General features: G+C 40.5%; 1 protein-coding gene across 14 annotated transcripts in view; it reads left to right on the plus strand.

Moving 5' to 3' along the window:
• FRY (FRY microtubule binding protein) overlaps positions 1-19,298 on the plus strand; it is a 373,522-nt gene that overhangs the window by 142,221 nt on the left and 212,003 nt on the right. The window lies entirely within an intron of this gene.

A 19,298-nucleotide genomic window follows, 5' to 3' on the forward strand; every position in this document is an offset into this window, starting at 1 on the left:
TCCTCCAGCAAGTGACCCGTGCTTCATGCTATAGAGGAAGGCGAAAAACCTCCAGGGCCTCTTCCAATCTGCCCTGGAGGAAAATTCCTTCCCAACCTCAAATATGGCAGTCAGCTAAACGCTGAGCATATGGGCAAGATTCACCTGCCAGATACTACAGAAAATTCTTTCCTGGGTAACTCAGATCCCACCCCATCTAACATCCCATCACAGGCCATTGGGCCTATTTACCATGAATATTTAATTACCAAAATCATGTTATCCCATCATAGCATCACTTACATATAATTAGGAACCTAGATTTCTAGTAATTGGGAAAATTTTGCAGTGTCTTTATAACATTTTATAATAGAACCCTGTTTAGAACATCTAGAAAATCTGATTAGACCCCATATCTTTAGGATTCTAGAGATTCCTAAAGGTAGGAAAGATCCACATTGTCTTGGCTCTGATAAAATGTGACTAGCTGTATCTTTTGAGTTAGATTTAGGAGCATTTGTTGTACATAGAAATATTTCTTCCCTCTGTAATATTGTGCAGATGGAAGATGGAGATACCTTATATAATTTTGTCAGAGGTAAAAGACTGGGAAAGAATTTTAAGCACAGCATGGTAAAATGTAGCAAACTGTGTAGGGGAAGGAGGACGATCCAGTTTACTTTTCTTTCCAGATCTCTCCAAATAAATCAGAGAGAGTAAAATAAAGGAATCAACCATGGTACAGGGTCTTCTTGGGAAGAGGGAATGACAGAGGCCGTTTGGTACGAAACAATCTTTACATTACCTATAGTGAACACTTTTAAACATATAGAGACAAAATAATACTAAGAAATTGCTAGACAAGATAAGAGAAGCAACAATAAGATGGATTCTGAAGAAAAGTTAAAAGGAGACTGCATACTGAGAAATACCTCTGTATTGAGGCCATTTATGTAGCCCTTGAACTACCTGATCATGTGCTTTCATTTAATGTTGCAGGAATAAGCATAAGAACAGCTATACTGTGTCAGACCAATGGTCCATCTAGTCCAGTATCCTGTCTTCTGACAGTGGCCAGTGCCATATGCTTCAGAGGGAATGAACAGAACAGGGCAATTATTGAGTGATCCTTCCCCTTTTGTCCAGTCCCAGCTTCTGGCAGTCAGAGGTTTAGGGTCACCCAGAGCATGGGGTTGTGTCCTGGATCATGTTGGCTAATAGCCATTGATTTACCTATCCTCCATGAACTTATCAAATTCTTTTTTGAACCCAGTTATACTTTTGGCTTTCATAATATCCCCTGACAACGAGTTCCACAGGTTGACTGCATCGTGTGAAGTACTGCCATGGATTTATACAGTGTTGTTATGATATTTTCTACCTCATTATCTATCCCTTTCCTAACATTCTGTTAGCTTGTTTGGCTGCCACTGCACATTGAACAGATGTTTTCAGCGGCAGTCAAAAAAGTTAAAATGCAATGAAATAGAGACTTAATATAGTGTCTCTGTTTTTCCCCACTTCACTTGTGTTAGGATTACTTGCATTTGCAATGTGTTGATATGTTAATTTTTGTGTGTGAAATGTATGACAGTGTTAATGATAATCTTATTTCTTTTTGGTTATATAAAATTTTACTTGTGCTGTAGAAAACTGAGTCTAGAGTATAAGAATTTTGTGATGAACTGGAGATTTGCTCTCTTCTACAGTGTTTGCATTTGTCCTGAAAATATTGTTTAATTATGAAATGCTATCAGTGTTTCAATTAAGTATTCATATCTAATTAGTAGAGATAAAGCATATAGGGTATCGCCAGCAAAGGGTGACCAGATGACACATACTGAAGCAGTCCTCTGTAGAGACTCAACCCAGGTGGCCTTGAGGTAATACTTACAAGATGGAAGAATCTGGGGAAAATGGCAAAAAATATATTGGCCTGCTGAGTGAGGGTTTATGCCCACCATTTCTTGCTTGGGTTTATAATCTAGGGGAGCTGTTGGATATCCAGCTGCTTCCGAGTAGTCTGCCAAGCATGCTTTTATCAATTGCACTTCATAAGAAGGTTGCCTCCGTTTTTTGTTGTTGTTGTTTTTTTTTTAATGGGGAAGAGATATGGACCTCATCAAGGCTGTCTGTGACTTTGTCACCTCAAAATGACATTTACTGCATTGTTTAGTGGGGCTACATCCTCACACCGTTTGGAAACTGCAGCTACTGCAGACTGTGGCACCTTGCCTATTAAACAGGATTTCCCACAGAGTGCATTCTTTAAAGACACCGTGCAGGCAGGTTTTTGACTCCTGAGGCTATAAGCTCCCAATGTGATGTGTGCTTAGGTCATGACTGCAGTGTTAATTTGACATATGAAGTCCTAAATGTTTTGAGTCCTAGCTACTTGAGAAACTGCCTTTCTTTCTCTCTGTGATAAAGCAGCAATTGTGATCATCTGAATATTTTGAACCAAAGTGTCTCCTGGTTTAAATGGGAGGGGCCTGGGAGCAGGTCATTCTTGGTGTGAAGGGTCTTCTGATTTGAAATTTATTTTCCCCTTTCCTGCCCTCCTAGTCCACCGCAGTCCAGATGTAGTGACATGCAGTGAGATTCATTTGTCTCCCCAGACTTTTCAGAGGTTTAAGGCTTGATTAGGGAACTGATGAATGATGCGGTGGAATTAATTCTAGGGTTGGGCATATTTTTAGGAGGTCTATTTTTCTACTATCGTATTGATACATTTTGATTATTAATTCAGCATACAACCTCTTTAGTGCACGTAGAGAATTCAGTAGACACAATTGAAAAAAATCTAAATAAATAAAGTTTTAAAAAACTTAAACTGGATTTAAACTGATAAGTGTATATTAAAGAGCACACTTCAACTGATGGTGGGTGAGGGGGGAATGAATAATCTAATAGTTCTGTTCCATTTCTGTCGTTCAGTTTCTTCCTGCTGGGAAGTAGATTAAGATGCAAAAAAAACGCTCATTATTTGAATAAATGAGAAAGGCTCAAGACTTACAAAGTTGTTGTATGGCAACTTGCTGTTTGTCTGTTATTATTTATTTCAGGTATATTGTTATTTAAGAACTTACCTTACCACTTGGAAAGTTTCTGTCTTTGTGGAGAGCTATGTCTTAATCTATTTGCCAGAAAGAAGCCTCAAATGGATCAAGAAAAGGATCAAGAAAATTTCCACTCCCAATAAAAGAGACACCAGCAGTATTCACTGACACTTAATTCTCATTCCAGTTGTTTCATTGTGGTACAATGCAAGCTTCCATTTCTGGAACAAAACCAAAGCTCAAACTATTTCAGTCCTCAAGAAGCAACAACAAACCTTTTGCTGTATTTCTGCTTCTTTTAGAAAAGCAGCGTAGAGAGACATAGGGACCAGGGCCTTTTAATATCAAATATCATCATCATGCACCAATCCAAATGTGTGTAAATTTAGCATGCTTTCATAACACCAGCATTCAGCACCAGGAGTTCTATGGAAAGAGAGTACCATCTTTAGGTTTTACAAATACAGTAAAAATGGAATCCAGTAAATGACAAAAGTTTCAGCCCTTGAGCAGCCTCTGTGGGGACATTGGGACATCAAGCTTGCTGGGAAATGGGAAATTATAGAACCCCAGTTGAACCAATGCTATTGAACAGAAGTGAAACATGGGCATTAAGGAAGGCTGAAGAACACCAGATTGACATTTTAGATTCTTGTTGGTTTCTTCAGCTGCTCCATACCAACTGACAGGACAAGATCAAAAATGACAGGACCAACTGACAGGACAAGATCAAAAATGTTCTAAGCCAAACCCAGCAATCACCCCTATCAGCACTGGTTCAGTTTTGGTGGCTTTCTTGCTATAGACATATTGTTACAATGGAAGACCAACAAATTTTGAAGCATGTGTACCAAGGAATGCTGCTGTAATGCACACACCTTCTGGGTGTGGTGTTCTGTCCCATCTAATGATACCGAGACCACTTAGAGAGAGAGAGATTAATGAGTCTGCTCTACACCATTAGCTAAGAGCCATGTGGCTTTTAGCTCATGCAGTAGAGGCTCATGCATTTAGCTCCAGGTTCGATCCCACCCCCCCGATGACCAGGGGTCTGTCAGTGTTACACAGCTACACAGCTGGCAATCACATGGGCATCAAACGCTTTGGTGGATATAAAGTAAATATATAACCGAATAACTTTAAGCAGTATGCCAGAGATTGATCCAGTTGATAAAATTAAAGATATATTGATAAGGTTTTTCTCAGATATTTTTCTTTGTACATAAAGAGGTGTGGATGGGAGAGACTTTTTAATTATTTTATTTTTGTTTGTATGTATTTTTCTCTCACTGTTGTCTTCCCCATATCTGTTTGTATCCATCTGCTGCCTTTTGTCATATACATAAGGCCTTAGTTTGTAGATGGGAGAGTCTGTGCTCTGCCTAGGGAGTTGTGGGGGGTTCCTAAGGTGACTTTAAGTCACATTTGCATCCTCCTAATTCTGAACTGGTCCGGGTGCTGCAGAGGTCCCAGCATAGCTTAGACACTCCTGGAGGGCTGCCTATGTGACAGTAGCCTCTCCCCAGTTTACAGGGGCACCTGTACTGCCCAAAATCTCCATGACACATAGCACTGCATCTTTGGCTCCTGGCATTCGCAACAAACCCCTTCCAGTCTCACCCCAGCATGACTTTTACAGTGAGTTTGTGTGGGGTCCTCAGAAGACAGTAGGCTGTCTTCCTCAGTTCCTGTGTCAAAAGAATTCTTCTTTAGTCAGACCCAGTGAGGGCTGCTGGTCTGAGGTTCTGTCCGCCACCCCTCTCAGCCCGGTGATGGTCTGAGGTTCCAGCTGCTGGCCTCTTGCCAGCCGGGGTTCCAGCCATCAGCCCTGCTCAGCCTGCTGCTGGTCTGGGATACCAGCCACCGACCCCGCACACCTCGCTGCTGGTCTGGGGTCCTAGCCGCCCGACCCCCTGCCAGCCGGGGTCCTGGCCGCCGACCCCGCTCAGCCCGCTGCCAGTCTGGGGTTCTGTTGGGGGCCCCTGTAAATGTAAAATTTATTACTGGCACATGAAACCTTAAATTAATGAAGACTTGGCATGCCACTTCTCAAAGGTTGCCGACCCCTGTGCTAGCCCATCCATATCCCAAAGCAGCCCCCTCCCCCACTGTTGACACATGTTTTATACTACCATTGGGTTGTCCCTTGCCTGGCATGTATGTGTAACACCAACATACCCCGATTGTCGGCGGGCAGGATTGAATCTGGGACCTCAAGAGCTAAATGCATGAGTTTCTACTGCATGAGCTAAAAACCACATGGCTCTTAACCAGGACTGAAGCAGACTCATCAATCTCTAGCTGGGCTAGGTGCCACCAGAGGGAGACAGAGCGCCCCACCAAGCAGGCATGGGTTACATACTACCCCCAGCTGAGGAAGTGCACCCTGAGCTTCAGAGACTTTTGAGTTGATATTCTGGATGAGCCCCCCTTGTAACACTGACAGAGCCTGGTCGCTGGTGGGTGGGATTGAACCTGGGACATCTGAAGCTTAGTGTATGAGCCTCTACTGCATGAGCTAAAAGCCATGTGGCTGTAGCAGACTCATCAATCTCTAGCTGGGCTAGGTGCCACTAGAGGGAGACAGAGTGCCCCACCACGCAGGCATGAGTTACATATGCACACAATCCTTCCATGACTCACAAAAGTGCATATGCTGCATAAGGTGTCATCTTTGAGTAGAACGTGCTACATGCACTAGCATGTTCCTTGATTCCTCCACCTTTGTGTCTGAGCACATCCTTTGTCCCATAGGCATCAAAACATGTGCTTTGATACTGAACAGGGACTTCTTTTATTTATGTGGTGAATGGTGGAGTATAGCATATGTTGTTATTTGTGTTAAGATAGCACCTAGCAGGCTCAATCAGAATTGAGTTCCCATTATGATAGGCTCTGTACAAATGCAGAGTATGAGACAGTCCCTGTCCCAAAGAGCTCAGAATCTAAATGCACGAGACAGAGAAAATTTAATAAACTGACAACATACAAGCCAAATGTTAAAAATACAAAATTTGGTAGTTCCCTTTTTTGGTAAAATATGTAAGATTTTGGGTTGATATATTGACCCAGAACCTCAGATGTTCACACGAGGCAGTTGAACTCAATGGCACTGCAAACTCGTATTAGGGCAGTAATAGTTTATACTATATTGGAAACACTATGCAGTGAACTAGATACTACCCACTGATGCCGTAGATGGGGAAAGAGGGCATAGGCTGCCTCTTCCCCATCACAAAAGCAGCAGGGTAGTTTATCTATCTAGTGCTCAAGACAGTGCCACAAATCACAGTGATCTGGCAAACGGGGATGGAAGGGGCTTATCGATACGCTGCCATCAGCAGCAAACACTGGAAGGGGATACCAAGTAGTGTTCCTTTTTAGAACAGTGGCACAGAGCACTCCACAGTGCTTCCCTTCGGTACCCCATGAAATCTGGATTGGGACAGCAGAATTCCAGCAGCAGAGGATACGTGGGGCAGTGCCACTTCTCTGTTTTACTGCACTGACCATAGCAAGATGCAGCTTCAGCCAATTATGTTTTGACTTTTTGGCTACTGAAGCAGGCTGTGACCAGCATGAGGACAATCTTTCTACTCAATATGTTTTATAGACACGAAGCAAATGTAGAATATGCATCTTTAAGACCTTAGCAAGATAGTGCAAATTAGACTTGACACCTTTTGTTTTCAGATGGTGATCTTTCTTTGTGCTTTAACTAGAAAGGATTTCGTTTAGAATTGCGGGGCATCCTCTTTACCTTGTTTTGATCTGCAGAGTTTAGCAGGGATCTTAATAAATACATTACATTCACAAACACATGGCTAATTATTTAGTCATTTATATATATAAATGGCTTTAAAATATTGAAGTGTTGTATGGATCTAAGTCAAATGTATTCGACAGCATAATTAATTTTTAAAAATGCTTTCCAGTTTATAAAATCATATGCGGTTAAGTGTATGATAGAACTTTTCTTACTGTCAATTTTCTCTAATAATTTATTGTTTTTAAACAGTTATTGAACCTCCCTCGTAATGAACTTTAACCATATTTCCTGGAGACCATTTTTTCATATACATGTATATAAGTACATTTGTGATAGTTTATTTTGAAATCCCTTTCTTTGCATCGCTTAACTTCCAAAACCATAATTTGGCACTTTGTGTTCATTACCCCTTGATCATTTCCCCTGATTTGATAGTCTTATAATTAGTTTAGAATTAGGGAGGCAGGGAGGTCATTTTGCTGTTTCAAATTATAAAATGTATTATCTCAAGTAACATACAAAGAATAGAAAAGGCATAAAAAATTAGTTTTCATCTTTATGCCTGTTGATCACTTTGGGTGATAATTTATTCTATATTATTCCACATTTACATATCTGCTTTTATTCTCAGCATTAGCAGGCCTGTCTTCAAACTGCTTTCTACAGTATTTATGTAGTTGTAGACAGTGATGAAGTGTAATAAATTAAGGCATTGACAGTGGTTTGCTAACCATTAATTTAGCTGTTTGTGAACTTCCATTTTGCTTTTCTACGGCAATCCTTCTGAAGTGAGTCTCTTATAGGACTTCAAATTCAAGAACTCTGTCTTGACACTGAACTCAGAAGGGAGTCTGAGTCCCTTGAGAACTAGGGCTACTAGAATATTCATGCATCCTGCCAATAAAAAGCCCACAGCATAAATTTATAAGGCCTTCGAAATGAAAAACTGATGGTGCTGGTGTGACTAACTGTAATTCTGATTAAACAATTTATTTCTTTATTTGTATTAAAGTAATGCCTGGAGGCCCCAGTCAGGAATTAGCACTGTGCTAGAAGTTGTACAAACATAGTAAAAAGAAAGTCTCTGCCCCAAAGAGTTTACAGTCTGACTTACCTCAATATGAGACAGGAGTAGAAGACGAGCAAACTGGTGGGGGCAGGAAGAGGGAGGATGAGGTAAAAATAACATGAGCATGTTTTTGTAAGGACTAGCAGTTTGCACAAAGTACTGTCTGCCTGTTATCACAGGAGAAATGAGTTAAGGAGATATTTGAAAGAAGATAAGGTAGCAGGTTTTTGAGGGTAGAAGCTCATTTTGTGCAGATTAGAACAATGTCATGTGTATTTTACATTCAGCCACTATGCAATCTTTTCTCTTTTATACAGGCTAAAATACCAACAGATCAAATGAAACATCACCGCTTTGTACTCACATATAATGGCGCATTATAACACTTTACGTTTTTTACATTTAAGTCATCATAAATGGCTTGAAAACATAAGAGCCTGGAGTCCCCTATTTATTCACAGAGTAGACACATTACACAGGCTACAGCTATTATATAATATATATTATTTTGTAAACAGTTTTTATACCTTGCCTCTGCTCCAGCTATCAATTCAGTTTATGGGAGCCCAAAGGAAGAAATCAAGATAACATTGTTTTAGTGAAGTGACACTTAATGGAACCTTGTAAAGTGTATTTTTGCCCTTTATAGAAAAATTTAATCAATGAAAAGTAGAAAATGTTTTCCTTGGATGCATATTCTTCAAAATGCTACAGATATGCTATTTTTTCCCCACCATGAGTCTATAGCCATCTGTGCTCACTCTGCATGATTCAAGAACATGTTTCTTAATTATGATTATTATTAGGGGTGTCAATTAATCACAAAAAGAAAAGGAGTACTTGTGGCACCTTAGAGACTAACCAATTTATTTGAGCATGAGCTTTCGTGAGCTACAGCTCACTTCATCAGATGAAGTGAGCTGTAGCTCACGAAAGCTCATGCTCAAATAAATTGGTTAGTCTCTAAGGTGCCACAAGTACTCCTTTTCTTTTTGCGAATACAGACTAACACGGCTGTTCCTCTGAAATTAATCACAGTTAACTCAGGCGATTAACGCAAAACAAATTAACTAGATTAAAAAATAGTCACAATTAATCACAGTTTTAATTGTACTGTTAATAATAGAATACAAATTGAAATTTATTATAAATATTTTTGGTTGTTTTTCTACATTTTCAAATATATTGATTTCAGTGACAATGCAAAATACAAAGTGTACGGTGCTCACTTTATATTACTTTTTTTATTACAAATATGTGCACTGTAAAAAAGGATAAAAGAAATTGTATTTTTCAGTTCACTTCATACAAGTACTGTAGTGCAATCTCTTTATCCTGAAAATGCAACTTACAAATGTAGAATTATTTTTGTTACTTAAGTGCACTCAGAAACAAACAATGTAAAACTTTAGAGCCTACAAGTCCACTCACTTCTACTTCTTGTTCAGCCAAATGCTAAGACAAACAAATGTATTTACATTTATGGGAGATAATGCTGCCTGCTTTTTATTACAATCTCACCTGAAAGTGAGAACAGCCATTCACATGGCACTGTTGTAGCCAGCGTTGCAAGGTATTTACCTGCCAGATATGCTAAACATTTGTATGCCCCTTCATGCTTCAACCACCGTTCCATAGGACGTGCTTCCATGCTGATGAAGCTCATTAAAAAAAAAAGTGTTAATTAAATTTGTGACTTAATTCCTTGGGGGAAAATTGTATGTTTCCTGCTCCGCAGTTTTTCCCACATTCTGCTATATATTTCGTGTTATGGCAGTCTTGGATGACGAACCAGCGTATAAAGAAAAGGAGTACTTGTGGCACCTTAGAGACTAACCAATTTATTAGAGCATAAGCTTTCGTGAGCTACAGCTCACTTCATCAGATGCATATCGTGGAAACTGCAGCAGACTTTATATATACACAGAGAATATGAACCAATACCTCCTCCCACCCCACTGTCCTGCTGGTAATAGCTTATCTAAAGTGATCATCAGGTGGGCCATTTCCAGCACAAATCCAGGTTTTCTCACCCTTCACCCCCCCACACAAATTCACTCTCCTGCTGGTGATAGCCCATCCAAAGTGACAACTCTTTACACAATGTGCATGACAATCAAGTTGGGCTATTTCCTGCACAAATCCAGGTTTTCTCACATCCCCCCCACCCCCATACACACACAAACTCACTCTCCTGCTGGTAATAGCATTATTAAAATGCTATTATTATAAATAATTATTATTTATTATAAATATATTATTAATTATTATAAATAATTATAATGCATTATTATAAAGTCATTATGCAAGGTAGCCTGTTTCCTCTTGTTTTTTCCTACCCCCCCCCCCCCAGATGTTCTGGTTTAACTTGGATTTAAACTTGAAGAGTGGTCCGTTTGGATGAGCTATTACCAGCAGGAAAGTGAGTTTGTGTGTGTATGGGGGTGGGGGGGATGTGAGAAAACCTGGATTTGTGCAGGAAATAGCCCAACTTGATTGTCATGCACATTGTGTAAAGAGTTGTCACTTTGGATGGGCTATCACCAGCAGGAGAGTGAATTTGTGTGGGGGGGTGAAGGGTGAGAAAACCTGGATTTGTGCTGGAAATGGCCCACCTGATGATCACTTTAGATAAGCTATTACCAGCAGGACAGTGGGGTGGGAGGAGGTATTGGTTCATATTCTCTGTGTATATATAAAGTCTGCTGCAGTTTCCACGATATGCATCTGATGAAGTGAGCTGTAGCTCACGAAAGCTTATGCTCTAATAAATTGGTTAGTCTCTAAGGTGCCACAAGTACTCCTTTTCTTTTTGCGAATACAGACTAACACGGCTGTTACTCTGGAACCAGCGTATGTTGTTCAATTTAAGAACCCTTTCACTGCAGATTTAATAGAACGCAAGGAAGGTACCAATATGAGATTTCTAAAGATAGCTACAGCACTTGACCCAAGGTTTAAGACTCTGAAGTGCCTTCCAAAATCAGAGAGGGACAAGGTATGGAATATGCTGTCAGAAATCTTAAAAGAGCAACACTCCAGTGTGGAAACTACAGAAACCGAACCACCAAAAACGAAAATCAACCTTCAGTTGGTAGCATCTGACTCAGATGATGAAAATGAAGGTGCGTCAGTCCGCACTGCTTTGGATCATTATCAGGCAGAACCCGCCTGTTTTATTTATTCAGAACAAAAGCATTGCGGAGAAAACATATCAAGAAAACAAAAAATAGTTTACATGAATGCCTAGCTTAGTAGGTGTCACCCATCTTTCCTTTGGAAACCCTGGAAGGTTTCAGAGTACTTCAGGTTCTCTCAGAAGGCCTGTCTCTCTGAATCACGGTCTCATGTCAGTTCTTGGACTGGGGCAGAATGACCTCTCTCCCTACATCAGAATGGTCACTTTATGCAGATGTCAGTTTATTGTTTGTCAGGCCTCTTGAACTAGGTCAAATTAGTATATGCAATTTCCCTCAAGATGTGAGTCCTCTCTAGACTAGTTAGTTGCCTGAGGATTTGCATTAATTATCTGTTAGTGATTATTAGTTTATACAGGACAATAGTCTTTAGATATTCCATGTCTCATAGTATCTATCACATCCCTTAGGCTCCCCGCCCCTTCAGTAGCCAGCAGCTTAGCCAGACCTCTCGCTGCAGAGCTTTTCTGAGGGAAATTGCAAACTTCATTTCAAATTATTAGACTAACACATGGGTTCAGTAATTTGTCTGTGTAATTCCCAGCTGTGCTCCAGGGCTGCATTTGATTTTTGGGGCGATTGTATGCTCAGCTTGGGTTCCGTTTCTGAGATGACAGTTTATGGGACCCCTGCATGCTTCAGAAAGCAACCTAAGCTGAAAAAAGCCGGAGGAAAAAGGAAGAGTCCATATTTCCTGTTCCACCCCCTTTACTGAGTGTCTCTTTACTGGTTCTGTGGATGAAGGGAAAGCAGTGGATGTGTTGTTCCTTGACTTTAGCAAAGCTTTTGACACGGTCTCCCACAGTATTCTTGCCAACAAGTTAAAGAAGTATGGGCTGGATGAATGGACTATAAGGTGGATAGAAAGCTGGCTAGATTGTCAGGCTCAATGGGTAGTGATCAATGGCTCCATGTCGAGTTGGCAGCCGGTATCAAGAGGAGTGCCCCAAGGGTCAGTCCTGGGGCTGATTTTGTTCAATATCTTCATTAACGATCTGGAGGATGGTGTGGATTGCACCCTCAGCAAGTTTGCAGATGACACTAAACTGGGAGGAGAGGTAGGTACGCTGGAGGGTAGGGATAGGATACAGAGGGACCTAGACAAATTGGAGGATTGGGCCAAAAGAATTCTGATGAGGTTCAACAAGGACAAGTGCAGAGTCCTGCACTTAGGACGGAAAAATCTAATGCACCACTATAGACTAGGGACCGAATGGCTCGGCAGCAGTTCTGCAGAAAAGGACCTAGGGGTTACAGTGGACGAGAAGCTGGATATGAGTCAACAGTGTGCCCTTGTTGCCAAGAAGGCCAATGGCATTTTGCGATGTATAATTAGGGGCATTGCCAGCAGATCGAGGGATGTGATCGTTCCCCTCTATTCGACATTGGTGAGGCCTCATCTGGAGTACTGTGTCCAGTTTTGGGCCCCACACTACAAGAAGGATGTGGAAAAATTGGAAAGAGTCCAGCGGAGGGCAACAAAAATGATTAGGGGACTGGAACACATGACTTATGAGGAGAGGCTGAGGGAACTGGGGATGTTTAGTCTACGGAAGAGAAGAATGAGGGGGGATTTAATTGCTGCTTTCAACTACCTGAAAGGGGGTTCCAAAGAGGATGGATCTAGACTGTTCTCAGTGGTTGCAGATGACAGAACAAGGAGTAATGGTTTCAAGTTGCAGTGGGGGAGATTTAGGTTGGATATTTGGAAAAGCTTTTTCACTAGGAGGGTGGTGAAACATTGGAATGCGTTACCTAGGGAGGTGGTGGAATCTCCTTCCTTAGAAGTTTTTAAGGTCAAGCTTGACAAAGCCCTGGCTGGGATGATTTAATTGGGGATTGGTCCTGCTTTGAGCAGGGGGTTGGACTAGATGACCTCCAGAGGTCCCTTCTGACCCTGATATTCTATGATTCTATGATTGGGGAGCTTGGCCAGCTCTGTGAGCATGACACAGTTTCCCTCACAGCCCCATTGGGTGAGGTCGTCTCGGCTTTCTTCCTTCCATGAGGCAGATAGGACTGGAGCAGAACAGGCTCCAGGACAAGCAGCTCCTCTCCCTGCATCTCCACATGAGGCGTGAACCCGGAAGGGCAGTTTGCCACATGGAAGGTTGCTCCTGCATCCCTATGTCATGCACCAGCAGCCATGCCTCTGATGGTGGAGATCAGCCACTTCCCCTTTGCTTCTCTGCAGGTCTTGGCTGGAGGGCATCAAACACTGCCAACACCAGAGAGTGTGGTAAGGGGCTTTTGGACCACTGCCCTCCCCCCACAGCCCCTCCCTATAGAATAGACTTTGCATGTGTATTTGGTGGCCAAACTCGAGGTGATTTTGTTTGATAAGCTCTTTTTAAAATAGTTGAATCATGTTTTTAAAAGTCTTCTAATGCTTCTTTTTATGTACATCCTATCTAAAAAGCAGCTTGTCCTAGAAACTTCAGTAACATTTATCTAAAAAATTCTTGATTCAAACTAGTGCACATGGCAAACTTTAAGCTGGAAAAAGGCATATCAGGGAAGTTTTCAATGGTGAACTAGGAATGTCAGACTCCTCTCTGGGCTGCTTGTAGTGGACTTTTAAAGAGGGCCAAATGTATGGTGAAGATCTCAGCTTTCATTTTAAAAAAAGGTCTCTCACTCAGTTATGACATTCAAATTTGAATAAAGTTATAAAATATTACTACTCATATCTTATTTTTGAGGGACTTCCTTTATTTACAGGATATGGAAGAAACACCGACACAGTAAGAAGTTCTTACTGAGTCATTGTTACTGAAACTGTTACATTGTTCATTCTTGCATTGTACACCTAGTGGGTTCAAGAATAGTTTTCTAATATAGTAATCTTGTTTCTCTCTCAAATATGTTTTCAGTTTACTCCACATTTGCTTAGCATGAATACTGAAAATTAATTTGACACTTTGACATGTTTTATCAATTTTTTCTGATCCTTCAATCACTTAAAATTAATTATTCTCACAGATAGAACTTCTGAACATTCACATTGAAAATATTGTTAGTAGAAGGTATGTGTAATATGCCTCTTATCAAGAATGTGATGACTGGAGACAAAAGTGAGCCTGTAATATGTGATGTGATGGCATAATCTATCACTGATTTACTTTCTTGGAATGCTGGTGAAGTGGATACCAGAGTAGTAAGATTGGGAACTGGAGAGTAAAAACCTGTACATAAAACAAAATTGTAGCTCTCTCACAATTTTTACGTCCAGTAATACATTAGATGGGACCAAGCTTATCATTCCATTTATCCACATGAGTGAATTGGAAGAATTTTTAAAAAGATGAGTGATTTCATGAATAGGGGGAGGGATGGTTTCATGACATTGATCAGTTAATCTTTGAAGCCATCCTCTTTGTATCAGCTTTCCTCGGTTTCAGTGTAATAACTATAATTGAGATGCATGTTGACTTGATTTTACTAAAGTAAACAGTATTTTGGGGATATGATATGTTGTGACATCTATATGGCATCCCTCATATGCACTCAGTTATAAGTAATCACCAATTTCCTCTATTTGAAGTATGTATAAGGGAGCCTGTTGAAGTTAGTTTTGCATTGTTTATACTTTTCAAAAGGAAATTCTTCTTTAACTGTTTCAGTTTTTATAATTTTGTATAATACAAATTTGATGTTTTCTTGAAAACATGAACAACATTAAATTATTTTCATATCCATTTTGTTCTGCTTTTGGTTAATATTTTATTTTTGCCATATGTTGTGACACAAAGGCCCATGGGTGATTCACTGTGCTGTGTCAGCAACTCTTGTAGGCCTGACAAACTCACTACACCTAATGCATTGCTGTCATAGAGTTTATCTATAAAGAATTTTGTATGATATATCAAATGGAAGCCAGTTACACACTGGTCATTTATATCATTATGAAATGTATGTATTAACAGTATATGAGAAATTATGGATACTTACTGATAGGATGCTTCCAGACAGGAGGGTAGGTGGTTATCTCCCTATTGCTAATGTAAACTGATCATGGTGAAGCCAGAGACAATGGGAAGTTTATTTGCGTTGGAGGAAAACAGGACAAGCAAATTAAGAGGTGTGTGAGAAGAAACAGCATGGGTAGCATTGTGTCTGCATACTAGTTGGGGAGAACTTTGTCTGGGTATATGTGTCAAAAGAATATATGTCAAAGATTTTCTGAACTATAAGAAGCAGGGGAAGGAACGCTTTTGTTATCCATCACTCAGGGACCAAAGAGATCTGCGCTCTTTGCATCCATGAACGATAGATCCCCAGCCATGTTGGTTGGTGAAACTAAGAATTGGCTGTAAGTGAGAAAAACTGCTGTAGACAGAGATTGGAGCCTGCTAAGGTTATAATGTAGTCTCTTAGAAGTGTGTTATACATTTATTTTATTTGTAACCATTTCTGTTTTGATTACCTTTGCTTAGTAGCTCTTAAATTTCTGTTTTTTATTAATAAATTTATTCTTGGTTTTACTATAAATTCATCTCAGTGCTGTAATATTAAAGTGTGCATCCTCAGCTGAGCTAACAGGCTGGTGCTGTAGACAGAGGACTTGGTGATTTCTCCAGTAACTGAAGCTGGATACTGCAGAAGAATGTTCTCCAAAGGGGCTTGAGATTGGGGTGCACCTAATGTTAACCTGCTAGGCCAGGACAGGACTGGGTAGAGTCCTTGAGTGGTGGAAAGGCTGTTATTGTACTGGAGCTGACACCCATCTACCACAAGATAGACTCTTTGACACTGGAGGCAGGGGCTTACAAGGTCACCCATAGTCCCAGCACCTCAAGACAACATCACATCTGTCTAGTATTGAATCATAGAATCATAGAATCATAGAATATCAGGGTTGGAAGGGACCCCAGAAGGTCATCTAGTCCAACCCCCTGCTCAAAGCAGGACCAATTCCCAGTTAAATCATCCCAGCCAGGGCTTTGTCAAGCCTGACCTTAAAAACCTCTAAGGAAGGAGATTCTACCACCTCCCTAGGTAACGCATTCCAGTGTTTCACCACCCTCTTAGTGAAAAAGTTTTTCCTAATATCCAATCTAAACCTCCCCCACTGCAACTTGAGACCATTACTCCTCGTTCTGTCATCTGCTACCATTGAGAACAGTCTAGAGCCATCCTCTTTGGAACCCCCTTTCAGGTAGTTGAAAGCAGCTATCAAATCCCCCCTCATTCTTCTCTTCTGCAGGCTAAACAATCCCAGCTCCCTCAGCCTCTCCTTATAACTCATGTGTTCATGTGTTGCAAAGATTTTAAAAAATATTCCACACCCAGTTTTGTTCATTTCACTGTCTGAGCACCATTATCCCTCATACATGGCACTACAGGCAGGATCTGGTTGTTAACAGGCACCTAGCAGAGCATCAGGCAAGCTCGAGCATTCTAATGCCATTACACTGAAATAGTGATTTTTTTAAAGGTTATGGTGACCAGATGATTTAGAAAGAGATTTTGAATACACAGGACATTAATCACCTACTTTTCAACAGTTTCAAGAGAGATTGTGGATTTAACTGAGAGATCTGGGCCCTTATAAGGATTGGAATTTTAATATTCCAAACAGGCTTCCTCATGTAAGAAGTAAAGACAATTCACAAAATGTAATAAAGCAAATAGGAGACAGGAGTGCCTCCTGAAAGAAGTTCAAAATTGTTTTCATTACAGCAGACCTGTATGGCTACTCCTTTCAAGACTACCCTTTGGATCTGCCATTTTGTGAGGTTTTTTCTTTGGCTAGACTAAGATGGCTCTCTATGGAATAACACACACAGCCTTCAGAAGGTTCTTGAAATCATCACATTTTCAGTCACTCTTCTAAATACAAGTTACAGTTTACAAACCAGCTGTGCGCCAACCTGACGGCGATAGGATTTCTGATCTTTGTAAAAGTAATAAGTAATGAGAGACCTAAAAATTTAAATGGCACTAACAATAGAAATGGCACAATCCTGTGTGATGCTGACTCTGAACACCTTCCACAAAAAGCTGACCACTTTTAATTTCCATTGAAGTGAATGGGAGATGAGCATGCTGAGCACCTCATGGGATTTGGACGTTCATTGGGATTGTTGAAGAAAGCATGTTTTTCTGGATTAAAAATATGATGCTTCTTTTAATGTGTTTTAGATAAAAACAGCTTTAGTAATTGAAAGTGGCCTGTGCAGATTACATTTTAAATAAAAGTGAAACAAAGAGCTCCATCGTTTTGTTTAATGGTCCCTTCTACTCCCATTTCTTCTTGGAGACTGTCCGATATCCAGGGAATCCCCAAGAGAGAATGTGTAGCCTGTTTCCATTTTGTATCAGAATATTCTTGTGTTCAGTAAGCTTTTATAAGAAAATAGGTTTTATCTGTGTTAATAACAGTAGAAAGCTGCAGCTGTGTGTTAGTTGTGTGCATAATGGTTGCTGTGAATGGAAGTGGCTGGCATTTTAAGTGGAACAATATATCATTGTAATATATTGACACAATGAATTCTAATATACACTACAACATCCCATTGTTTATTTTTCATGTTTTCCTGAACACTGAATTTTGTGACAGGTGTTTGGGAAAACATGTGCCTATCTAAATTTTCCCAGTTATATTTGTGTATTGACCTAGAAAGGAGGAAGAGGTTCATGAGGTTTATGATAATATTTTTAATTTAAATAAACTTAAAGATTAAGGGCAAAATTCTTCTCTCTGATCTCCACTGCTTATCTCTAATGAATATTAATGTCAATGGGAGTTTCATATATGAAACAAATGCAACATATGCCATTGAGAGGAGCACTTCAGATAAGAAATAAGAATGTTAATGATTAAAAATGGGAATATTTTTGTTGAGGACTCAATTTTTCTGAAATTATCTGACGGTTTCCACAGTCCAGAATGCTGTGGGTTATTTCAGATGAATCAAACCCTTCTTTATTCGTATTTTCTGTGGCTGTAGTTCTTGGCTCCATATTCAAGCTACCTATTCATACAGGAGTTGGAAGACCTTTCTGTAGAGTGTAATAAAGCTACAGAAGCTCAGATGGAATGGACATTTCATATAAAAGAGCCTCTCTGTCATTTCTGAGCTGGGTGGGTAAAAAAAGGTTTCCTGAGGCTGAAAAACTTTTTTGTTGTTTTTTTTTTAAATTCATTTGTAGGGCAGATAAACTGCCATAAAATCCACTGCTCATCAACAGCTTCATTTTATTGTATTTTTTAACCTTCAATACAAACAATACATCTTTATTGTATATAATAGCTTTCATACAAACTGAATCTGAAATGCCTCATAGAATTAAATAATAAATAACTTAAGAGTTAAATCTATAGTAGCAGAGCCAAATAATAAGGAAGAGCTACATAGTCAACAATAATAGAGGGTGAGAGAAACTGAGATAATAGGCAAGGGAAGAAAATTTGTTTTGAGAAGAGAGTTTAAAAGATACAGAGTGATGGAGGTGTGCTAAAACAGGAAAGCTGTCCTAGATAACAGTAGCTTCAGAGGAAAAATCTTTTGTGCCTTAGGTGCTGAGATTCTATCAGAAGACAGAAATGGCTAGTGCTAGATAAGTGGAGGAAACAGGAAGGGTAATAAAGGTGTATGAAATAGTCAGACATTTCTTTTTCTGAAGACTTCTGTCACAAGGTGGCTGGCCCCTGTGAATGCAGTAGCTCCAGCATCCCTGTGCCAGAGCAGGTGCTCCCATGTGGCCAATTAAGAAGGCAGAGTAGCACCTATGGGTTATAAAAGGTCAGAGATATCCCCAGTCAGTTGGAGAGATCTGGTGAATAAGAGTGGAAGTCAGGGGCAGGTAAAAGCTGCCAGAGACTGTATGTTTGGGACCTTGAACAAAGCTGAAGGCAGGAGAACAGCAAGAATGTTACATGGCTGTCGTGCCCAAGCCAGAGAGCCAGGGCTGAAGGCAGGAGGAGCAGCGGAGGGAAATGCTTGCTGGCTGTAAGCCAGAGAGAGCCAAAGGTAGGAGAGCAGCAGAGGCGCTTACCTGCTGATGTCTCCCGGGCCAAAGATCTGGACCCAGAAGAACCTTGAGAGGGCCAGATGGAGTGCAGGATGCTCCCCTGGTAAAGATGAACTCCCAGAAGAGAGGCTGTGGGGGTTCCTGATGGAAAGACTGGGGTTACACTCCAGTAGGAAGGGCTGGGGTGACTGTCCTGGTACCAGGACAGGGGAGGATTGCCAGAGACTCTGGGTGTGGTTGAAGGTGCC

This window comes from Lepidochelys kempii, chromosome 1 (assembly GCF_965140265.1).
Source record: "Lepidochelys kempii isolate rLepKem1 chromosome 1, rLepKem1.hap2, whole genome shotgun sequence".
NCBI classification, from domain to species: domain Eukaryota; kingdom Metazoa; phylum Chordata; order Testudines; family Cheloniidae; genus Lepidochelys; species Lepidochelys kempii.